This window comes from Colobus angolensis, unplaced genomic scaffold, assembly GCF_000951035.1.
Source record: "Colobus angolensis palliatus isolate OR3802 unplaced genomic scaffold, Cang.pa_1.0 Scaffold174, whole genome shotgun sequence".
In the NCBI taxonomy this organism is placed as follows: domain Eukaryota; kingdom Metazoa; phylum Chordata; class Mammalia; order Primates; family Cercopithecidae; genus Colobus; species Colobus angolensis.
In genome coordinates this window covers 2712345-2737238 of record NW_012114866.1, presented here as the reverse complement: position 1 = coordinate 2737238, position 24894 = coordinate 2712345, and positions in this window count along the sequence as shown.

Sequence of the window (24894 nt, the reverse complement as noted above, 5' to 3'; positions counted from 1 at the left end):
TTTCTGCATTTCCAACTGAGGTGCCTGTTTCATCTCATTGGGAATGGTTGAATAGTGGGTACAGCCCACAGAGGGTGAGCCGTAGCAGGGTGGGGCATCATCTCAGCCGGGAAGTGCAAGGGATTGGGGGATTTCACTTTCCTAGCCAAGGGAAGCTGGGACAGACTACTTGGAAAAATGAGACACTCCTGTTCAAATACTGTGCTGTTCCCAAGGTCTTAGCAAACAGCAGACAAGGTGATTCTGTGCTGTGCCTGGTTTGGTGGCTCCCATGCCCATGGAGCTTTGCTCACTGCTAGTGTAGTAGTTAGAGATCCATCAGCAAGATGGCAGTCCTTAGAAACCTACAAAGAGACCTAGAAACCCACACAATAATAATGGGAGACTCTAACACCCCACTGTCAGTATTAGACAGATCAACAAGAGAGAAGGTTAACAAGGATATCCAGGACCTGAACTCAGCTCTGCAGCAAGCAGACCTAATAGGCATCTACAGAACTCTCCACCCCAAATCAACAGAATATACATTCTTCTCCATACCACATGACACTTATTCTAAAACTGACCATAATTGGAAGTAAAGCACTCCTCAACAAATGTAAAAGAACAGAAATCACAGGAAATTGTCTCTCAGACCACAGTGCAATCAAATTAGAACTCAAGATTAAGAAACTCACTCAAAACCACACAACCACATGGAAACTGAAGAACTTACTCCTTAATGACTACTGGGTAAATAACGAAATGAAGGCAGAAATAAAGATATTCTTTGAAACCAATTAGAACAAAGACACAACATACCAGAATCCCTGGGACACATTTAATTAAAGCAGTGTGTAGAGGGAAATTTATAGCACCAAATGCCCACAAGAGAAAGCAGGAAAGATCTAAAATCAACACTCTAACATCACAATGAAAAGAACAAGAGAAGCAAGAGCAAACAAATTCAAAAGCTAGTAGAAGGCAAGAAATAACTAAGGTCAGAGCAGAACTGCAGGAGATAGAGACACAAAAGACCCTTCAAAAAATCAATGAATCCAGGAGTTGGGTTTTTGAAAAGATAAACAAAATTGACAGATAGCTAGCAAGACTAATAAAGAAAAAAAGAAGAATCAAATAGACACAATAAAAAATAATAAAGGGGATATCACCACCGATCCCACAGAAATACAAATTACCATCAGTGAATACTAGAAACACCTCTACGCAAATACACTAGAAAATCTAGAAGAAATGGATAAATTCCTGGACACATACAACCTCCCAAGGCTAAACCAGGAAGAAGTTGGATCTCTGAATAGACCAATAACAGGCTCTGAAATTGAGGCAATAATTAATAGCCTACCAACCAAAACAAGTCCAGGGCCAGACGGATTCATAGCTGAATTCTACCAGACGTACAAAGAGGAGCTGGTACCATTCCTTCTGAAACTATCCCAATCAATAGAAAATGAGGGAAACCTCCCTAACTCATTTCATGAGGCCAACATCATCCTAATACCAAAGCCTGGCAGAGACACAAAGAAGAATGAGAATTTTAGACCAATATCCCTGATGAACATGGATGCAGAAATCCTTAATAAAATACTGGCAAACTGAATCTAGCAGCACATCAAAAAGCTTATCTACTATGATCAAATTGGCTTCATTCCTGGGATGCAAGGCTGATTCAACGTACACAAATCAATAAACATAATCCACATAAACAGAACCAATGACAAATACCACATGATTATCTCAGTAGATGCAGAAAAGGCCTTCGACAAAATTCAACAACCCTTCAGGCTAAAAACTCAATAAACTAGTTATTGATTGAATGTATCTCAAAATAATAAGAGCTATTTATGACAAACCCACAGCCAGTATCATACTGAATGGGCAAAAACTGGAAGCATTCCCTTTGAAAACTGGCACAAGAAAAGGATGCCTTCTCTCACCACTCCTATTCAACATAGTGTTGGAAGTTCTGGCCAAGACAATCAGGCAAGAGAAAGAAATAAAGCGTACTCAAATAGGAAGAGAGGAAATCAAATTGTCTCTGTTTGCAGATGACATGATTGTATATTTAGAAAACCCCATCATCTCAGCCCAAAGTCTCCTTAAGCTGATAAGCAATTTCAGCAAAGTCTCAGGATATAAAATCAATGTGCAAAAATCACAAGCATTCCTATACACCATGAACAAACAGCCAAATCATGAGTAAACTCCCTTTCACAGTTGCTTCAAAGAGAATAAAATACCTAGGAATCCAACTTACAAGGGATGTGAAGGATCTCTTTGAGGAGAACTACAAACCACTGCTCAAGGAAATAAAAGAGGACACAAACAAATGGAAGAATATTCCATGTTCCTGGATAAGAAGAATCAATATTGTGAAAATGACCATACTGCCCACAGTAATTTATATATTCAGTGCCATCTCCATCAAGCTACCAATGACTTTCTTCACAGAATTGGAAAAAACTACTTTAAAGTTCATATGGAACCAAAAAAGAATCCACATTGCCAAGACATCCTAAACAAAAAGAACAAAGCTGGAGGCATCACACTACCTGACTTCAAACTGTACTACAAGGCTACAGTAACCAAAACAGCACGATACTGGTACCAAAACAGATATATAGACCAATGGGATAGAACAGAGGCCTCAGAACACCACACATCTACAACCATGTGATCTTTGACAAACCTGACAAAAACAAGAAATGGGGAAAGGATTCCCTATTTAATAAATGGTGCTGGGAAGACTGGCTAGCCATATGTAGAAAGCTGAAACTGGATCCCTTCCTTACACCTTATACAAAAATTAATTAAAGATGGGTTGAAGACTTAAATGTTAGAGTCAAAACCCTAAAAACCCTAGAAGAAAACCTAGGCAATACCATTCAGGACATAGGCATGGGCGAGGACTTCATGACTAAAACACCAAAAGCAATGGCAACAAAAGCCAAAATAGACAAATGGGATCTAATAAAACTAAAGAGCTTCTGCACAGCAAAAGAAACTACCATCAGAGTGAACAGGCAACCTACAGAATGGGAGAAAAGTTTTGTAATCTACCCATCTGACAAAAGGCTAATATCCAGAATCTACAAAGAACTCAAACAAATTTACAAGAAAAAAGGAACCCCATCAAAAGTGGGCAAAGGATGTGAACAGACACTTCTCAAAAGAAGACATCTATGCAACAAACAGACACGTGAAAAAATGCTCATCATCAGTGGTCATCAGATAAATGCAAATCAAAACCACAATGAGATACCATCTCATGCCAGTTAGAATGGGAATCATTAAAAAGTCAGGAAACAACAGATGCTGGAGAGGATGTGGAGAAATAGGAATGCTTTTACACTGTTGGTGGGAGTGTAAATTAGTTCAACCATTGTGGAAGACAGTGTGGCAATTCCTCAAGGATCTAGAACTAGAATTACCATTTGACCCAGCAATCCCACTACTGGGTATATACCCAAAGGCTTATAAATCATGCTACTATAAAGACACATGCACACATATGTTTATTGCAGCACTATTCACAATAGCAAAGACTTGGAACCAACCCAAATCCAATGATAGACTGGATTAAGAAAATGTGGCACATATACACCATGAAATACTATGAAGCCATAAAAAATAAGTTCATGTCCTTTGCAGGGACATGGATGAAGCTGGAAACCATAATTCTCAGCAAACTATCACAAGGACAGTAAACCAAACACTGCATGTTCTCACTCATAGGTGAGAATTGAACAATGAAATCACCTGGATACAGGGCAGGGAACATCACACACTGGGACCTGTCGGGGTGGGTGGCTGGGGGAGGGATTGCATTAGGAGAAATACCTAATGTAAATTATCAGTTGATGGTTGCAGCAAACCAACTTGGCCCATATATACCTATGTATCAAACCTGCACGTTGTGGACATGCACCCTAGAACTTAAAGTACAAAAAAATTTCATATCTCATCAAACTAAGCTGTATAAGCAAAGGAGAAATAATGTCTTTTCCAGACAAGCAAGTGCTTAGGGAATTTGCTACCACTAGACCACCCTTACAAGATATCCATAAGGGAGTTCCATGCAACAAATATGGAAACAAAAGAATGATACCTGCTACTACAAAAACATACTCAAGTACGTAGCCCACAGATCCTATAAAGCAACTACACAAACTACAAAGCAACCAGATAACAACTTCGTGATAGGATCAAAACCTCACATATCAATATTAAACTTGAGGGTAAGTGGTCTAAACAGCCCACTTAAAAGGTACGGAACAGTGAGTTGGGTAAAAAAACAAGACCAATACATCTACTTTCTCCAAGAGACCCATTTTGTGTGTAACAATATGCATAGGCTCAAAGTAAAGTGTTGGAGAAACATCTACCATGCAAACAGAAAACAAAAAAAGAGCAGGAATCACTATTCTTATATCAGATAAAACAGACTTTAAACTAACTACAGTAAGGTTTAAAGGACAAAGAAGGGCATTGTATAATGATAAAGGGTACAATTTAACAAGAACACATAACTATACTAATACACACCCAACATTGGATCCCAGATTTATAATATAAGTACTTCTAGACCTACAAAAAGACTTAGACAGCTATACAGTAATAGTGGAGCACTTTAATACCACACTGACAGCATTAGACAGATTACTGAGGCAGAAAACAAAGAAATTCTGAACTTAAACTTAACACTTGATCAACTGGACCTAATAGACATCTACAGAGTACTCCACCCATCAACCAAGAAATATTCATTCTTCTCATCTGCACACAGAACATGCTCCAAAATTGACCACACACTTTGCCATAAAACAAGTCTCAATGAATTTAAAAAAATTGAAATCATGCCAACCATACTCTTCAGTTACAATAGAATAAAAACATAAAGTAACACACAGAAGCTCTCTCAAAACCATACAATTACAAGGAAATTAAACAACTTTCTTCTGAATAACTTTTGGGTAAACAATAAAATTAAGGCAGAAATAAAAAAATTATTTGAAATAAATGAAAATAGGTACACAACATACCAAATTCCCTGGTATGTAGCAAAAGAAACGTTAAACGGAAAGGTTATGTTAGATGCCTACCTCAAAAAGTTAGAAAGATCTCAAATTAACAATCTAATATCATAGCTAGAGGAACTAGAAAAATAAGAACAAACTAACCCCAACGCTAGGACTAGAAAAGAAATAACTAAAATCAGAGAAAAGAATGAAATTGCAGAACATAATGTAATTGAGACTCCAAAATCCATACAAAAATAAAAAAAATCAAAACTTGATTTTTTGAAAGAATAAACAAGATTGATTAACAACTAGCTAGATTAACAAAGAAAGAAGATCCAAATGAGCACAATCAGAAAAAAAGGTGGCATTACAACCAATCCCACAGAAATACAAAATATTCTCAGAAATGATTATGATCATCTCTATGTATGCAAACTATATATAGAGGAAGTAGATAAATTACTTAGGAACACATCATTTCCCAATATTGAATCAGGAAGAAATTGAAACCCTGAACAAAACAATATTGAGTTCCAAAGCTGAATCAGTAATAAAAATCCTACGAACAACCAAAACAAAAGCTCCAGACCAAATGGATTTACAGCCAAATTCTACCAGACAAACAAAAAACTGGTGCCAATTCTGCTGAAACTATTCCAAAACATTGAGGAGGAGAGACTCCTCCCTAACTCATTCTAAAAAGCCAGCATCATAGATGTCAAAACCTTGCAAAGACACGACAAAAAGAGAAAACCGCAGGCCAATATCCCTGCTGAACATAGCCATACAAATTCTCAACAAAACATTAGCAAACCAAGTCCAAAATCATGTCAAAAAGTTCATTCACCACGATCAAGTAGGCTTCATTGCCTAAAGATGGCAACAATAGACACTGGGGCTACTAGATGGGGGAAGGAGGGAGAGGGAAAGTGCTGAAATACTAACTATTGTGACTATTCTCAGTACCTGGGTGATGGGATCATTTGTATTCCAAACCTCAGCATCACACAAGATTCCCAGGCAGCAAACCTGCATCTATACCCCATGAATTTAAAATAAGCATTGAAAACAAAGGGCAGGAAAAATGTTTTATTATTTTCTTTTAATTAGCAATATTGAGAATAGTGGATTAGTTCCTAGCATCCTCTAAAGTAAACAATGAGATGTGTGTGTGTGTGTGTGTGTGTGTGTGTGATTATGATCTCAATATATTAGATGTGTGTGTGTTTTTTCTTGAGATGGAGTCTCGCTCTGTCATCCAGGCTGGAGTGCAGTGGCGTGATCTCAGCTCACTGCAACCTCCAATTCCCAGCTTCAAGCAATTCTCCTGCCTCAGCCTCCTGAGTAGCTGGGATTACAAGCACGCGCCACCATGTCCAGCTAATTTTTGTATTTTTGGAAGAGATGGGTTTTACCATGTTGGCCAGGATGGTCTCGATCTCCTGATCTTGTGATCTGTCCGCTTGGTCTCCCAAAGTGCTGGGACTACAGTCGTGAGCCACTGCACCCAGCCAGATGTGTTTTTATACATTGTTGTTATTATTCTAATTCATATGCACATCATCTCACATTTAGCCAATGGGATTCTTTTTAAATCGTTCCCTGAGTCCTTCTGACATGACCTTAGTAATCTTTGTTAATGTCCTTGCTATTTAGAATGTAAAAATATTTTAGAATTAACACGTACATTTCTGGCCCCAGATCTAGAATCAGCCATTTTCCCAAAGAGGCCTGGCTTCTTTTAGTGAGAAATGACATTTAGAGAACATTATCTAGTTATGAAGGAGCTCAGTGCTACTGGGTTGATTATTGTCTCTAGGCCTTTTTAATGAGAAGAGCTAGGAAATACATTTTTAAAAAGAAAGTACATGATGATGTCATAATAATATTTCCAATCCAAATTTAGAGATTGCTTTTAATTTCATTTTGGTTTAATTTTATTTTATAATTGTATAAAACTTACGTGGTTCAAAATCAAATTAAGAAACAAGGAATATGTAGAGAAGTTTATCTTCTATTTCTCTGCCTCCATCCTGTTTTTTTCTCCCAATTTTGTTTACAGGCATACCTTGTTTTATTGTACTTTATTGTGTTTCTCAGATACTGTGGGTTTTTTCTTTTTTTCAAATTAAAGGTTTGAAGCAATCGTGGGGTAAGCAAGTCTATTGGCACCATTTTTCCAACAGCGTATGCTCACTTGTGTCTCTCTGTCACATTTAGTAAGTTTTATAATATTTCAGATTTATTCATTATTATTGTATCTGTTGTGGGGATCTGTGATCTTTGATGTCACTATTATGTTTTTGGGGGGTGCCATGAACCATGCTCATATAAGATAACAAACTTGATCAATAAATGTATGTGTTCTGGCTGCTTCATTGACCAGCCATTCCTTCATCTCTCTTTCTCTCTTCAGTCCTCCCTATTCCTTAAGACATAATTAGGCTAATTAGTAACCCTACAGTGGCCTCTTAAGTGTTCAGGTGAAAAGAAAAATCACATATCTCTCCACTTACATCAAAAGCCAAAGATGATTAAGTTTGGTAAAGAAGGCATGTCAAAAGCTGAGATAGACTAGCTATAGCTAGACCTATTGTGCCAAACAGCCAAGTTGTAAATGCAAGGGAAAAATTCTTAAAAAAAAATTTAAAGTTATGCTCTAGTGAATACACAAAACAATGAGAAAGTGAAATAGCCTTATTGCTGATATGGAGAAAGTTTTGTGGTTTAGAGAGAAGATCAAACCAGCCACATCATTTCCTTAATTGTAAAGCCTAATCCAGAGCAAATTTCTAACTCTCTTCAATTATATGAAGGCTGAGAGAGGTAAGGAAACAGAAGAAGAAATGTTTAAAACTAGAAGAGGTTGGTTCATGAGATTTAAGGAAATAAGCTATCTCCATAACATTAAAGTGCAAGGTGAAGCAGCAAGTGCTGATGGAGAAGCTGAGGCAGGTTGTTTAGAATATCTAGATAAGATCATTGATGAAAGTAGCTATACTAAATAGATTTTTAATGCAGATGAAAGAGCCTTCTATTGGAAAAACATGCCATCTAGGACTTTCACAGCTAGTGAAGAGAAGTCAATGTTTGGCTTAAGATTTTCAAAGGGCAGACTGACTCTTTTGTTAGGAGCTAATGCAGCTGGCGACTCTAAATTGAAGCCAATGTTCATTTACCATTCTGAAAATCCTAGGGCTCTTAAGAATTACATTACTCTGCCTGTGCTTTGTAAGTGGAGCATCAAAGCCTGGATGACAGCACAACACCTTATAGCATAGTTTGCAGACTATTTTAAGCCCACTGTTGAGACCAACTTCTCAGAAAAAGAGATTTATTTCCAAATATTACCACGCTTTGACACAATGCACCTGGTTACCCAAGAGCTCTGACGGAGACATACAGGGAGTTTAATGTTGTTTTCATGCCTTCTCATACAACAGTCATTCTGTAGCCCATGGATCAAGGAGTAATTTTGACTTTTGAGTCAAAATTAAGAATACATTTTGTAAGGCTATAGCTGCCATAGATAGTGATTCCCCTGATGGACCTGGGCAAAGTAAATTGAATACCTTCTGAAAAGGACTCACCATCCTAAATGCCATTAAGGATATTCATGACTCATGGGACGAGCAGTAGTTTGGAAGAATGTCAACATCAGCAAGAGTTTAGAAGAAAGTTGACTCCAACCCTCACTGATGATTTTGAGGGTTTCAAAACTTCAATAAAGGAAGTGTCTGCAAATGTGGTGGAAATAGCAAGAGAACTAGAATTAGAACTGAATTCTGAAGGTGTTACTGAATTGCTGCAACCTCATGATAAAACTTGAACGGTTGAGGAGTTGCTTCTTATGGATGAGCAAAGGAAGTGGTTCCTTTAGATGGAATTGACTCCTGGTGATGACGCTGTGAACACTGTTGAAATGACAAAAAAGAATTTAGAATATTACATAACTTAATTGAGAAAGCAGTGGCAGGATTTGAGAGAATTGACTCCAATTCTGAAAGAAGTTGTACTGTGGGTAAAGTGCTATAAAATAGCATAGCATGTTCCAGAGAAATATTTTATGAAAGGAAAGGTAAATCAATGTGGCAAACTTCATTTCTTTTTTCAAGAAATTGTTACAGTCACCCCAGCCTTCAGCAACTACCATTCTGATTAGTCAGCAACCATTAACATTGAGGCAAGATCCTCCAACAACAAAATATTACAACTTGCTCATAGCTCAGGTGATCATTAACATTTTTTAGCTATAAAGTATTTTAAAAATTAAGCCATGTACTTTTTTAATGTAATGTTATTGCACACTTAATAGACTACAGTATAGTATAAACATAACTTTTATATGCACTAGGAAACCAAAAAATTTGTGTGACACCCTTTATTGCTATATTTGCTTTCTTGTAGTGGTCTGGAACTGAACCCACCATATCTCCAACACATATCTATATTTTGTGGCTTATTCTTCAATTTAACATTTAAAATTTTAACTATTTAATGAAAAAAATTTCAGGAACCACTCAATTTTTTAAACATAAGAAATATATACAATCAGTCCCCATTAGTCACAGATTCCATATTTGCAAATTTGCCTACATGCTAATATTTATTTGTAACCTTAAAATCAGTACTTGCAGCATTTCCATGGTCATTCATGGATACATGTAAAGCACTGTAAAATCTGAATCATTCAATGTGCATATTCCTAGCTGAGTCAAATAAGGCTCTGTCTTCTCATTTCAGCTCTCATATGTAAGCATGTGTCCTTTTTGCAGGATATTTATTCTTTTTTTTTTTTTTTGCACTTTTTGCTTTTTCTTGGTGATTTCACAATTAACAATGGCCCCAAAGCATAATGCTGAAGTGCTGTTTGGTGTTACTAAGCATAATAAGGTTGCTGATGTGCCTTATGAGGAAAATCCATGTACTAGATAACCTTCGTTTAGGCATGAGTTATAGTGCTGTTGGCTGTGAGATCAACGTTAATGAATCAACAACATATATTTAAATAAGATATCTTTAAACAGAATCAGACATTAAACAGTGTTATATATTGAGCCATTGATCAAAATATTGTGACCAGGGCTTACAGGAACCTAACCCTGTATTTCCATTAGGAGCAACGGTTCAGTTATTTGCTAATTTAGTGCTCAGTGTGACTTTAGAGAACACAACTACCACAAATAATGAGAATAGTGAGAATGCACTATGTGTGTGTATGTATATACTTAGTACTTTTCTTTCTTAGATAAACAATAGCATATTAGGTGTACTCTTCTCTGCTTTGATTTTTTTTACTCAACATTAAATCCTAGAGGACATGGTAGTACATCCAAAAAAATCTTTATTCTTCAAGACAGCTATACACCATTGTGTGGATGTACTACAGTTATTCAACCTATCCCCTATTGATAGATATTTAAGTTCTTTTTCAGTTATATCTTTTACGACTTTGCCTCATGTATACATCTTAGATATTACCAAATTTCCAAATTCCCCTTCCCAGGGTTGTACTGTTTTGTTTTCCCACCAGCAGAGAAGTACACATTTTCCCAGGGCCTTGATTAAAAAGTGTCTTATCAAACTTTTGAATATTTGCCAACCTGATTAGGAGAGAAATCAAATCTCAGTTTAGTTTTAATTTTCATTTATCTTATCTTATTATGAGTGAGGGTGAATATCTTTTTATATACTGAAGGATCATTTGTTCTTGTTGTTGTTCATATCACTAGCACTGGAGGTTTATTTCAAGGATGGCTGGAAAAATTCGAAAGGCTGCACAGTAAGGTCTTTGGAAATCTGGAACATTGTCACCACATATAATTCAGCAGCAGCAGCAGCAGCAGCATGTAGCTCTGGTCAGTAGCTCTGGGCCCCAGTAACAATTTGAGACGTCTTCTGAGTTCATGACTGTGATAGTTAACTTGCTATATCAACTTGATTGAGTTAAGGGATAACCAGAGAGCTGCAAAACATTATTTCTGGTGAATCTTTGAGGGTGTTTCCAGATGATATTAGCATTTGGATCAGTAGACTGAGTAAAAACGATCCACCTTTACCTATTTGAGTGGGCACCATCCAGTCCATGGATGGCCTACCTGAATAGAGAAAAATGGTGGAGGAAGAGAAAATTCAGTCTTTCTTCTTGAGCTGAGAAATGTGTCTTCTAATGCCCTTAGACATAGGCGCTCTGGGTTCTTGGACCTTACAACCTTGGGACTTACAACAGCAACCTTCCTGATTCTCAGGCCTTACGACAAGGACTGAACCACACCATTGGCTTTCCTCATTCTATAACTTGCAAATGGTATATTTTGGAACTTCTTGGCTTCCATAATCATGCAAGCCAATTCCTATAATAAATATATTCTTACATATCTATGTATATCCTATTGGTTCTGTTTCTCTGTCTAACCCTCACTATTGCAGTGTAGCAACTTCAGCTCTATTTTTCTCTCCACCAACTTCTTCCTATTTCATTCCTGACAATTCTTTCTTCTTTCCTCAGCCTATTTGCTTTTAGCTGACTCATGGCTTTTACTTACCCATGGTACCTCATGGCTTCTGCCTCTTGCTTCTTTTTCTCTCTGCTTCTGCCAATCCTACTCTCTGCTCACTTTTTTTGGGTTTTTTTTTTTTTTGCACATCTGACATTAAAATTCCCCAAGGGTGGACTTAATGGATTGGATTAGCCAGTAATCACTGAGTATAAAGTGTCTTTGTGGGGCAGTGATTCGGCAGGTTGCTGGCCAATCTAAACATATCTTTGGGTCAGATACTTAACCTTAGTTCAAGAGGTCATGATTAGAGCCTGAGGTTATATGACCCAAAGTGTGGAAACCTAGGGATAAGGAAGTTCTCAGAAGAAAGATGTTTGCAAGACTTCTCATGATTTTACTTCTCGTGGATAGTCCAATATAAACACTAAGAGGAAAGGTATGAAATTAACATGTACATTTTACATATGAGGCAATGGAGGCTCAGAGACATTAAGTAACTTTCCCAAAGTCACATGGCTTACGGGTATGAAAGCCATGTGCTTTGGAGACAAGATTGAATCCTCAGAGTCGAATGCAGGCATTGAAATCCTGTTGTATTGACTCTTAATTGGACTCTGTGAGTGTTTTTACCTGACTGTTTTGGGCTTGAATGTACTTAATGTCCATATTAAAAAAAAAAAAAATCTCTAAATCAGGGTTATGCTTTAGTAAATGAATATCTATGGGAAAAGCATTTTTCTTTTGGAGCATTCTATACTAATTCAACTTAATTCCTTGATCATTTCCTATCCAGGGCAGTTATAGTTTTACTTTTATTTTACCGATATTGGTCTAGATTAATTATTTCTGTGTACATTTTATAATAAATGTTAATGTAGTCATCAGTTTTTGTTATAATCATTTGTTTTATTATTGTTAAATTTTGTCATTATATTTTCTTTTTTTGGCTTTATAGTTTTAAATTCAATTTTTTCAGATAAAATATTTTAGATGCAAATTTTGCAAGAAGGTTTTTTTTGCTAATGTTTTTGAGTGTGGTTTTAGCTGTTGACAGTTTTATTTGTTGCTGTTGTTGATTATTTCTTCTGAATATGCTTTTTCTAAGGTGACTTTTTTCTTTTTGTGTTTTACTATATGCCCAGCGATGCATAATTCTTCAGTTAGTTTTTACCTATAACAACTTTTAGCCTGTGGAGATTCATTATTTTCAGTTTCACTATAATATTTTGTGATTTTTTTTCTATCAGTAATGCTTATTATAAATTTGAAAAAGTATTGATAATTTGTATTACTTTCTTGGAACAAAGCAAAGAGCTCATGAAGGACAAAGACAAAAGGTTTAGGTGAGTGGTGGATTCAAGTCTTGCATATATCCAGGAGTCTAGATTCCATAGGGAGAGTGCTCTTTCTTCTCAACCAAAATGCCATGATACTTGGCATATTTCCTTTCTCCTAGGAGTTGTTTGGGGTTATCAGGCTAAGGATCAGGTCGTTTGCCCTACAAGGCTACTAATGAAGAGAGAAGGTCATCCTGAATTTGTGTGTAAGGACTGAAAAAAAAAAAATCCACTCAATGTAAACATACCAGCTCCCCAGGCCCTACTTAACTCTGCTGAAGGGACAAGCTGTTCCTTTCCTGAACTTGGTTCCTCAAATCCCCACACTGTCTTGGGACTGGGGTTGGAGCTGGAAAGGAATGACCTTTCATCATCCTCTACATCCATCCAAATTCTTCCAGGCTTGGAAAGGCTCCCAGGCCATTCTTCAGTATCTCTACATAGCAAAGCCTCCCTGCAGGCCTATCTTGTCTGAATTCCAGGGGCTGTATGTCAATTAAATCACTTGGAAGTCACAATCAGTTGTCTTTCTAATGCATCTAATTTCAACTCTCCAAACGATTGCATTATGTACAACCTAGTCTAGGAGTGGTTACTAAGTCATGATATCCACTGAGATTTGTATCATTAGCAAGACCATATAGTACTATGGCCAAGAACAGGACAAAACAAATAAAAATGACCATAGAGTTGTTGTCAAACTTTGTTAGAAACTGAGTGTTAAATCCCATCTGATCTCACCTTTAGGATTCTCTGGAGATAAAGTGCTCCATGGCCTTGTCCTGAAATGACTCTCCCTGAGTCTGTTTAATGGTTCATAGTCAGTAAAAGAGCTGTGTGTAACAGTCTTGGTGATGTCCCACATGATCAGCCTGAAGGACTCACAGGTGGCCAGTATTTATTATAAAACAAACCATCTTTTTTGTACCATTGTCCACGGAAACATGGTAGCTAATATGTTGATTTAAAAAGCAACAGAAATTTGTTGGCTGCTAACTTTCTGAAGGCAGATTTGTCAACAGCCTGCTTTCTGAGACTTTTGACCTCCCTTTCCAAACTGCGTCTGATTGCAGCTCAAGATCTCCTGCTCTGTATTTGGGCTTAATCCTAGTTCTGTTTCTTAGACACTGATGTTTGCCTTACCTTTAACTACAACTCAGATGATCCCATTGGGTTTTGGGCTTGATATGGCTTCTCGTAAAGGCCTGTCTTACTTCTGTCTAGCTCCTCATATACCTTAAGGGCCATGGCCACTACTGGGTTTGCCTCAGCCTTTGAATGGGAACCAGAGAGAATGGAAGAAATGTTTCTTCCTTATCTACCTCTCTGTCTTCCTCCAGTGGTTCTCTGGTTTAGCTTTCAGGTGTAACTAGGTGAGTATCTTTCTGAATCCCTCAGTCTCAGAGAAAATAGGATTAAGGGATCATTAGGTCTAGTTGAATCCTACAGTCTTGGAATAGACTGCTTTCTATTCTTATGCTCAATACCATTGAAGAATCTGTTTGAAGTCACCCAGCAGTAGAATTTTCCATTTTTAAGGAAAGATGATATTAAATGTTATAAATCTGAATTGAGGACTGGTGTTATACATGCCATTGGTGAGAAAAATGTGCTAGGTCAATTGAAGCAAGAATTGAGTCTTATTTATCTTTCTGACTACCACAGAACCTAGAAGGTGCTCAGTAAGTATAATTTAAATTTAACTGGATATGAATTGTGATTATAAATTAATATTTATTAATTTCATCAACAATATATGGTTTTCCAGTATTTTCTATCTAATATGTATCTGACAGCTCTTAATTTTTCCAGTGTCCTTTGTGGCCAGAGTATTGCAGATTGGAAAGTATGTGGACTTTGGGATCAGAAAGATATATGTCAATCTCTCTACCACATACTAGCTGTGTGCTTACATGTCTCTCTGCCACAGTAAAGTAAAAGTGGTAAAAATATATCCTGCAGGACAGTTATGAAGACTGAGTATAATACTGTGGAGTATTTCCCTTCTCTGGGATAAACACTGCTATTTTATTATTACATTGCTATTTTCTCATTTGTTCCTCACCCTGTTTGCTTCAGGAAGTAAGAAATAAATATTTCCCCCCAAGATGAAACATGAGCAGGTAAAAGTGATTATCATCACTTAGCTTTTGAGGGCAGAAGACAAGACTAGGACCCAGACTGACTGAGTGCTTTTTTGTTTTGTTTTATTTTGTTTTTGAGACGGAGTCTCACTCTGTCACCAGGCTGGAGTGAAGTGCAGTGGTGCAGTCTCGGCTCACTGCAACTTCAGTCTCCCGGGTTCAAGTGATTCTCCTGCCTCAGCCTCCTGAGTAGCTGGGATTACAGGCACGTGCCACCATGCCCGGCTAATTTTTGTATTTTTAGTAGAGACAGGGTTTCACCATGTTGGCCACAATAGTCTTGACCTCGTGATCTGCCTGCCTTGGCCTCCCAAAGTGCTGGGATTACAGGTGTGAGCCACCACACCTGGCCCTGACTGACTTCTAATTGCATGATTTATAGTAAACGCAATTCAAGCCTGAGGATAGGAGTCTGGGTTTCCAGCCAAACCACTCGGCAGCTGTGTGGTTGTGCAAACAGCTCTTCATGTTTTTGAGTCTCATTTTCCTAATCCTTAAAACTGGAATAACAGTAAGATATACCTTATGAGATGGTTTTGAGAACCAACTTTAGTTCTTTGAAGCAGTGTTTCTTATTCAGGAGATACATAGGAATCATCTGATAAACTTTCTGAACATACATAGACCCTACTCCTGGAGAATTGGAGGTGCAAGTAGGCATACACATTTTCATGAAGCTTCTCCAGGTGACTCTCATGTACCCAACCCACTCCAAACTGCTGCCTGCTTCTAATTGTAAAATTCCATGCACATGTGAATGATTATTGGTATTCTTGACAAGTTTACATTATACTGAGACTTTAAAATGCTTGTAAAGCTGCTATGTTGTTGAGGAAAGAACAGTAATCTCTTGGGTCAAAAGATATGGAACAAATCCAAGCTGTAAATGTACAGTTCTGAGGCCCTGAGCAGATTATATAACTTCTTTGAAAATCATTCTCCTCAGTAGTAAAACAGGGTGGAAGAATACTCATAATTAAATAGGAAGCTGAGGTAATGACACTTTTTAAGTCAGAAGGACTATTGTTAGGTTGAGAAGTGGAAGCAAGGGAGAACTCAAGACATTTTTCCAAGATCATAAAGCTAGTAAGGGGTAGAGCTGGAGTTGGAACCCAGGTCTGACTCCAGAGCTTGGACTCTGATATTCTGTACCATCCTTTACTCGTGCAATAGCTACTTATTGAGTGCCTACTGTGCACTGGGTACTTTTCTATAAGTTTTGAATATACTAGGGAATAAAACAAAGATACAAAAATTCCTATCCTTGTGGAGCTTTTACATTAGAAGGTGGTAAGTGCTATGGCAAGAAATCACGCCTATAGATCCCAGCACTTTGGGAGGCTGAGGCAGGTGAATCACTTGAAGTCAGGAGTTCGAGACCAGCCTGGCCAATATAGTGAAACCCCATCTCTGCTAAAAAAACAAAAATTAACTGGGCATGGTGGTGGGCCTGTAATCCCAGCTACTTGGGAGGCTGAGGCAGGAGAATTGCTTGAACCTGGGAGGTGGAGGTTGCAGTGAGCCAAGATGGCACCACTGCACTCCAGCCTGGGCAACAGAGCGAGACTCTGTCTAAAAAAACAGAAACAAAAACCAAAAAAAAAAAAAGGGGGGGGGGAAGAAATTAACAAAGAGGAAAAAAGAAAAACCAAGCATAGATGAGGGTCGGGAATCGGGCAGGTGAAGGTAGGGGCCAGGATGCGGTTTTAATTAAGGTGGTCTGTCTGGGTCTCATTGGGAAAGTGACTGTTAAACAAAGACTTGAAGAAGGCGAAGGAAATAACCAGGCAGTTACTGGAGGAAAACTTGCAAGCAGAAGGACAAGCCCATATGATGATAGTCCTGAGGTGTGGGCAGGCCTAGCAGGTTTATGGAATAGCAAAAAGGCCAGTGTGGCTAGGGTGATGTGAGCATGGAGCAGAGAAGTAGCAGATGATGTCACGGAGGTCACAGATGCAGCATGCAGGGCACTGCAGGGCACTCTAGGCTCTTTAGTTTTTATCCTGGAGTGAAATATGAGCCACTGGAAGATCCTGAACAGGAGATGGATTTGGTGACACTTATGCTAAGTGAAATAAGCCAGTCACAGAAGGACAAACTTCACAAGGTATTTCACTTATATAAGGAATCTAAAATAGTCTAACTCATAGAAGTAGAGAGCAGAATGGTAGTTACCAGGGCCTGGGGAAGGAAGAAATAGGGAATTTCTAATTAACAGGCATAAATTTTAAGTTAAAGGAGATGAATAAGTTCTAGAGGCTGGCTATACATTGTGCATACCGTTAATAATACAGTGTTGTGTACCTAAAAATCTGTTAAGAGGGTACATTGGTGGGTCTCATGTTAAGCTTTTTTTACCACAATAAAAAATATTCTGGCTGCTGTATTGAGGAAACACTGTAGTGGGACAAGGATAGACTAGGTGAGGTCATCTGTGAGAAGGTATTGCAGCAATCCAGGAAGAGTGATGGAGGTTCAATAGTGGGATTGCAGTGGTGTGAGAAGTACGTGCTGACAGGAGATGACCTGAGCCTGTTGCTGATGTCTGCATTCCTTATGGGTTGTGGGGTCTATTTAGCTACAATCTCAAGTGGTTACCCTATGGAAGCCAGAGGAAAGACAACTAGCTTGGTGGTAGAGGTGAGGTTCTCCCTGAAGGAAGTAACATTTCTTTTATTCACCTAGCCATTAGCAGCAGATCAGACCTTGGAAAGCAGGCCACAGCTAGGCAACGGAAGCTCATGGGCCTTGTTCTCTGAGTTCTGGTTATGAAGTGTGTAGATGTGTTCCAGGAGGCCACACCTGGATGGCTAAATGCCTGTTATACAGTTTGGCAAGTAGGGGCCCCAAGCTGAAGATGGTTCAGCAAACATTGTAATAAAAATATCCAGTTGTATTTTACTCTCTGTATTTTCTCTCTTAATCCATGATCTTTAGTGCAGTATTATTTAAATATTGCAGCCTAGCCTCAGTGGGCCTCTGGAGGGAATTAGGAGAGGGTTTTGTTCCCACTTCTGTCCTGGAGTATAGAGCAGAGTACTTTGAAGCCTCTGAGGTCATGACAGTAGGAATTAAGAAAAGATCCTCTTGGGGATTAGCAGTTGGGATGGGGCCAGGCCCCTTTCCTCCTTTGCTTACGTTGGAAGAGGGATTTGGATATATTGGATTATAGGTTTCCTTACATAAGCACACGTGAAGTATCTTATTAATGTTCAGTCATCTTGTGTGGGCCTCACTTTTTACACAGCCTCGTGTGAGGCATGATGTCCCTGTTGAACATCGGCTGAACATCACCCAAGGGTCAGGGGGAGACAGTTGGAGACCACAGCAATAGGGCTTTGCATCTTGGAGGGAACAAGATGGTATAATCTTTGAATCTTGGGGTTTACCACTAGATACGCTGATATGTAAGACTGAAAGAGGCCTGAGCCCCTGTGCCTGGCTTCTCAGAGAGTATTGGGAATGCAGCAGAACATGACAGCTAAGTGCCCAGCCTTTGCAGCTGGACTGGGTTTGAGTTCTGGATGTACCCTTTTCTGGTTGGACAACTTTTTAAACCTCTCTATTGCTTATTTCTTTTATTCATAAAATATAGATGACTATGATAGTGTCCTAGTCCATTTGTGCTGCTATAAAGATAGAAAACCTGAGGCTGGGTAATTTATAAAGAAAAGAGGTTTATTTAACTCTCGGTTCTGCAGGCTGTACAGGAAGCATGGCACCAACACCTGCTTCAGATGAGGGCCTCAGGCTGCTTCTACTTATGGTGGAATGTGAAGGGGAGCTGGAGTGTACAGATCACATAGTGAGAGAGGAAGCAAAGAAAGAGGGAAGTGCCAAGTATGGGAACTCTCACAGGAACTAACAGAGTGAGAACTCACTCATTACTTCTAGGACAGCACCAAGCCATTAATGAGAGATCTGCCCCCATGACCCAAACACCTCCCATTAGGGCCCACCTCCAATACTGGAGATTACATTTCAATATGAGATTTGGAGGGGTCACACATCCAAACTATAACAGATAATATGTATCATGTAGGGTTGCTCTGAAGATGAAAATAAATAATATGTTTAGCTGACCACAGTACCTGGCACAAAGTAAGTGCTCAATGTAGCCATTATTATGACTAATTATGGAAGCTTGTCAAGATAGTGCCTCATTTAGGGTGTGTGATTAGAGGGTGAGATTGGGAGAGTATCCCAGGCAAGAATTTAGTCACTGTTCTACTCTCTGGGACACTTTCTAGACTTCCTTGGATTTTCACTTGGGCAAAAATGGAAATAATGGGAACCTATTCCTGGCTATATTGGCAAGCAAATGGGAATATGATGAAACCTCATCAAACATAAAAATGACAGCAAACTGTCGTGGCATCTGGGCATTTGGTGTGCATGTGTGGGTACGTGTTTAATGTGGGTCGTTGATGTTGTGTTGGTGTTGCAAAGCAGGAGGAAGTTCATATAAAGCTTGGTTTAGGTGTCAAGCCTGAGGACCTGCCATGCACTGAGAGAATTTGAGAAACAGTTTATTAATCACGTAGAGGAGAGCTGAGCAGACACAAGCAGGTCCAGGTAGGTTTGGGCAAAGCAAAGGGAGTGGATTTGGGCCTTTACAGTGGCTGAGAAGTGGGGCTGGGAAAAGTTCCTGCATGTTGACAATTTAAATATTCAGTGGTACCCAAGGAGGTGATGAGGTCATGGGCCTTCTTATCAGCCTGCCCACATGTGGGGCCAAAAAGGAAGAGAGGGCAAGGCCTGAAAGGAATTATCAATCCAACGTAAAAAATGAAGTGTGACTCTCCATTACAATCAATTATAAAGGCGATAAGAAATAAATACCACAGAAAACCACTTTAAAATAGCAAATCTCTACCATAGCAAATTGTTACTAATATATGAATGAATCAACAAAGGCACAAATGCACCATAACCCCAGAGACTGGTATAGGGGGTAGCCAGCACTTTCATACCTTTGGCCTGAGGGATTTATTGTCCCGTAAAGAAGACTGAAGATGTGAATGACTCTCCACTAGGGCTTTTGAAATACTCAAGGTGAGAAATGGTGTTGGCCTGAACCAAGTAGTTTTGGATATGGAGGAAGGTAGGTTTCATTCATTCATCACCCTAACTGAGTGCTTATGTGTGCCAGCCCTGTCCTAGGGGACCTGTGACACATATGAGAAACAGGCCCATTTTTGCAGGGTACTCAGTCAGGCAAACAACTATAATGGTATTATATATTATATAATATGACTAAGTGTTTTTCTTGGAGAAGTACAGGAGTGTGAAAGCCCATACCCAGAATGATGGCAAAGGAAATAAGGAGGGAGAGAAGTGGTAGTAGAGAGAACTCAACAAGGAGATAGAAGTGATAGAATTTGGTAGAGGATTAACTGTGGGAGGGGAAGACTGACAAGGGCATCTGTGTGGAGGGAGGTACCATTCTTTGAAGTAGGTAATACCCAAGGAGAAGAAGACTAGTGGGGAAGGTGTGGATTTAATTTTGGATACGCTGTATTCGAGATGCCTATAGGACAATCAATTTGAAATGCCCCCAAATCTTCTGCAGAGAGAGACCTGGACTAGCAATATGGTCCTGGGGGTGAGAAGAAAGTCTGTTGCAATTTGAGTCCCTGGCTGGACATCAGGTTTTCCAGGGAGTGAGTGCAAGGCATGACAATGGCTCTGGACAGCACACTGAGGAATGTCAAGGCTAGGGACTGGCGCAGAAAGGAACCTCTGTTGAGCAAAGGCTCTCAGCCCAGATTTTAAGCACTGGCATAGGTGGTTTGCTGAGATGGCCTCAGCAGCACAGGAGGAGGCCAGAGTCAGGAAGGAGCAATCTAAGAGCTCACACTTGTGGGTTGTCCCTGTGGAATCTCAGAAGTATCGGGACATTAGTGGCTACCAGGCTTTTGAAGGAGGCCTGGGCTACCAGCTTTTATCCTTAGCGGGAGCAAGATCAAAGAACTACTGGGTAATGTGACTCCATGAGCTCACTGTGTTGCAGTTCAAGGACCCCAGGGTTATCTTTGTGATTTGTGTCTTCTACCCTGCACAGATGGCTTCGGTCTCGCTGAGATCAAGAGGAACCATTTTGTGTTTGTGGAGAAGTCAGTGACAGACATAGATTAAAGGTATTTGTTTGCATCTATGTACCTTGGTTGGCAGCAGATCACGACCACCTGACTGCTAGACAGGTGTGGAGCCAAGGGGCAAGGACGCCCATTGACATGGTGATCATTCACCTGATTGGAAGTGAGGTGCCAAAGTGTGTCTGAGTTCTAGTGGAAAAACCACTCCTGGAGAACTGGAGATGGATGGGCTTTGGGGCAGAGCAGATCTGGTATTGCAAGCTGTGATTGTTTCCTACTAGCTCTGTGAGTTTGGGGAAATGACCTCTGAGTTTCTATTCCCTTGTCCTCAGAAAAATGAGTATTATTCATGTGAATAAAGACAAATGCAGATATGAGTGACTGGCATAACTAAGGTGCACAGGAAGACAGCCTGCACTTCCAGTATGCATTTCATGCCATGTCTCTCCCTCCTGTGGCATACTTGAGTCTGAGATTTCTTTGAGCCTAGAATTTGAGTGCCGATTGGAACTTGAATTCTTCTGTTCAGACTCAGGTCCTGGAGGGAGGATATGTGAAATGTGCTTTAAACCCTGTTGAATTTCTAGCAACTTGAATTTGAATGGGTCCTCCGAGTGTAAAAAATATTCTACCATACTTTGTTTCTGCCTCCCCAAAAGAAGTGTTTAGGTTTCTATCCAATGCTTTAAGGCTCTCCGAGGACAACATCATGGAGGAGGAAGAACACTGGCTTTGAATCCTGGCTCTGTCACTTTCTTACACTGTGGCCGTGGCTGAGACCTTTCTTGAGTGTGTTTTGTCACCTGCAAAATGGACAAAAGCAGGGCAGGTTTCAGGTTTTGTGGGGCCTGAAGCTTATACAATTTGGGGCCCTCTTTAAGAGAAAGAACACAAAATGATGAATATAAACTTAGGTACAAAACCTACCTTTAGAATAAGAAAATAAATCAACATAAATTATAAATTAAAAAAATGCCACAAATACTATATAATTTAGAAAAATAGTTTACTTAAATTATTTAACTATCTGACAGATCTCTACAATGCTTTCCCTCCTTACCCCTTTTGGCTGATTACTCTCTGATTATCTTTTCATAGGACAATAATTTTGTAATATCCTTGTCTATAGAGAGTATAGAAGGATACTCTATTCTTCTTGCATGCTGATCAAAGTTTGTATTATTGTGAGGTTTTTTTTTTAAGCTTTATTAATTAGTGTAAATTTTTTTTTTCTTTTTTTTTTGAGACTGAGTTTCACGCTGTCACCCAGACAGGAGTGCAGTGGTGCAATCTTGGCTCACTGCAACCTCCACCTCCCAGGTTCAAGCGATTCTCATGCCTCAGTCTCCCGAGTAGCTGGGATTACAGGCCCGCCACCATGCCCAGCTAATTTTTGTGTTTTTAGTAGAGACAGAGTTTCCCCATGTTGGCCAGGCTTGTCTCAAACTCTTTACCTCAAGTAATCCTCCTGCCTCGGACTCCCAAAGTGCTGGGATTACAGGCATGAGCCACCGCACCTGCTGTAAATTTTTAGAATTGTCTATTTTGGAAAATGTTCTATTGTTTTATATATGTAGTAAGACATGAAGTATTCTTGTATAGTACTTGTATTAAACACTCTCTGAAATGACAATATTCTTTGATGAGTTTGTTATGAGTGTCCTATATTGTCATTGTCAAAGTGTCAATTAGCAGAAAATGTTCTAATTCATTCTTGTGATTCCCTCCTCTTCATTAATTGGATTATCAGATAATCCAGAAGCCTGTCTATTACTTCTGTTTGGAATTTATCTCATTCTTTGAGATGAATTAACTATATTTGTCTATGATCTGAATTTTGCTTTTGTTATAATTGTATCTCAATGTCAGAATAATTTCTGTTGATTTCATAGCTCATTTATTTTATTAATTTATTTGAATATTCTCCCAATCCCTTAATAAATCAGTAATCTGCATTGATCCTACTACCTAAGGGAGTTATTGAAGTGAACAGGCTTTGTAAATGTCAAAGGTTATGTCTTACTAATTGATACTATTCTCTCCTATGCCCCTCTCCTGCCACTCAGCACACCCCAGGACTCTGCAGAGTGTGTCTCCCATTGTAAGTATGCAGGGAAGATCTATGAGTCGAGTTCTTGGTTCCCTTGCTAAAAGCCAGGAGGAAACAAAAGGAAGGAAGCAGAGTAATAATTCTTTTTGGTTATTGTACGTTTACATCATGTTTCACTCTAACATAAACACGATGAAGTATAACACACAACTTTGTATAAAAACCTGTTTTAGAAAAAATAATCCCAGAATTTCCTAATTTCTGATAAGGAGTATTTGACCAGGGCTTCAGGAATGTACTCTGTTTTGGCAGCCTGGGCCATAGGCACCAAATGGAGGCTACTACTGGTTCCTAGCCCTTCCCCATATGCATTAATCCTCAGACTGTGTTCCTGACAGGACACCTGGGCTGTGCAGGCATAGCTCACCCCACATTTTGTCTGACTGTTATCTCCTCCTGCCAATGCTTCCATTCCATGAAATCTCTTCAAGAATACCTGAAGGGCAGGCTTTCCCCACAGCACCAACACTTCTGCAGCTTGGATGTAAATGTCAAATCCAAAGCAATCTACCTTTAAAGAAATATTTTCCTATTTGAAACTCACCCCTCCCATGAAGGAAATTAATTGCACTTGATAATTCTCTTAAAATGAGTAATGGAGTAGGTATAGCCTTAAAAATGTGCTGTTGGCATTTTTGTTTGTTTTTCTAAGTGCAGTTAATTAAATTCTGGTGATTCCAGTGGGCTGTCTGCAGAACAGAGAGTTATTACTCCCCCCTGAATGTCTCCCTGATTTCCCAGGCAGAGTAAGGAGTTTCTTCCTTTTTCTCTGGCCACCCCCTGCAATGCTGTGTGTTCCTTCCCATCATAAGACTCATCCTGTTATTATTATTAACCTACTTCTCTGCTTCCTGTACTAAGTGTCAGTGCCTTGAGGATAAGAAGTATGATTTTTTTTTTTTGTCATTAATCAGATCTCACTATCTGCTAATGGAATCTTCCTACCTTGACTTCCCCTTCTAGTGGGTCCCTGGCATTTTCTGAACACAGATGGCTATGGGCGTCCTTTGTAGGCTGCCTTGGAAGCTCACTTGTGCCCAGGTAGACCATCCCTAGTGTGGGCACATTTTATCCTGCCACTACAAATCTAGGTCATGCCTGCTTATCCCTTCTGGTCTGGATAACAGTGGCCTTGACATATTGAATGGAGCCCTTTGAAGAGAGGACAGTTTCCACCCATGGCAATGAAGGCAGATGAGCTGATTTTCCTTGTGAGTTCAGGCTCTTTGGTGCTGGCATGCCCCCTTGAGAACAGGCTCATCAGGATTCCCCTGAAAGGACAGGTCTTGGCTATTACCCAGCTAGTTGTTAATGCTGGGGCTCACCTTGGGGTTAAGGATGCCTTACTCTCAGAAGGCATTGACAGGCTCAGCAGTAAGGCTTTCCAGGGAAAATATTCCAAGACCTTGGCTGTGGGCTGCTCTTGGTCAGGCTGATTTCAGAAAGAAATGCCATTGAGCCAAGATGGTGATGAATGGCTCTTGAAAACATAGGAGATTGGGTTTTGTGACAGGTCATTTATTTTCTCCCCTCCCTCTCTCCCCATAGCCACAAATAAATAAATAAAGAAATACATAAATACCACTCAATATTTCAACCAATTGAAGAAGCAGCAAAAAAATCCAATTGCAATGTAGGAAAAGATACCTACCTATGATGTGCATGGCTCTTCCCTAATAGAAAT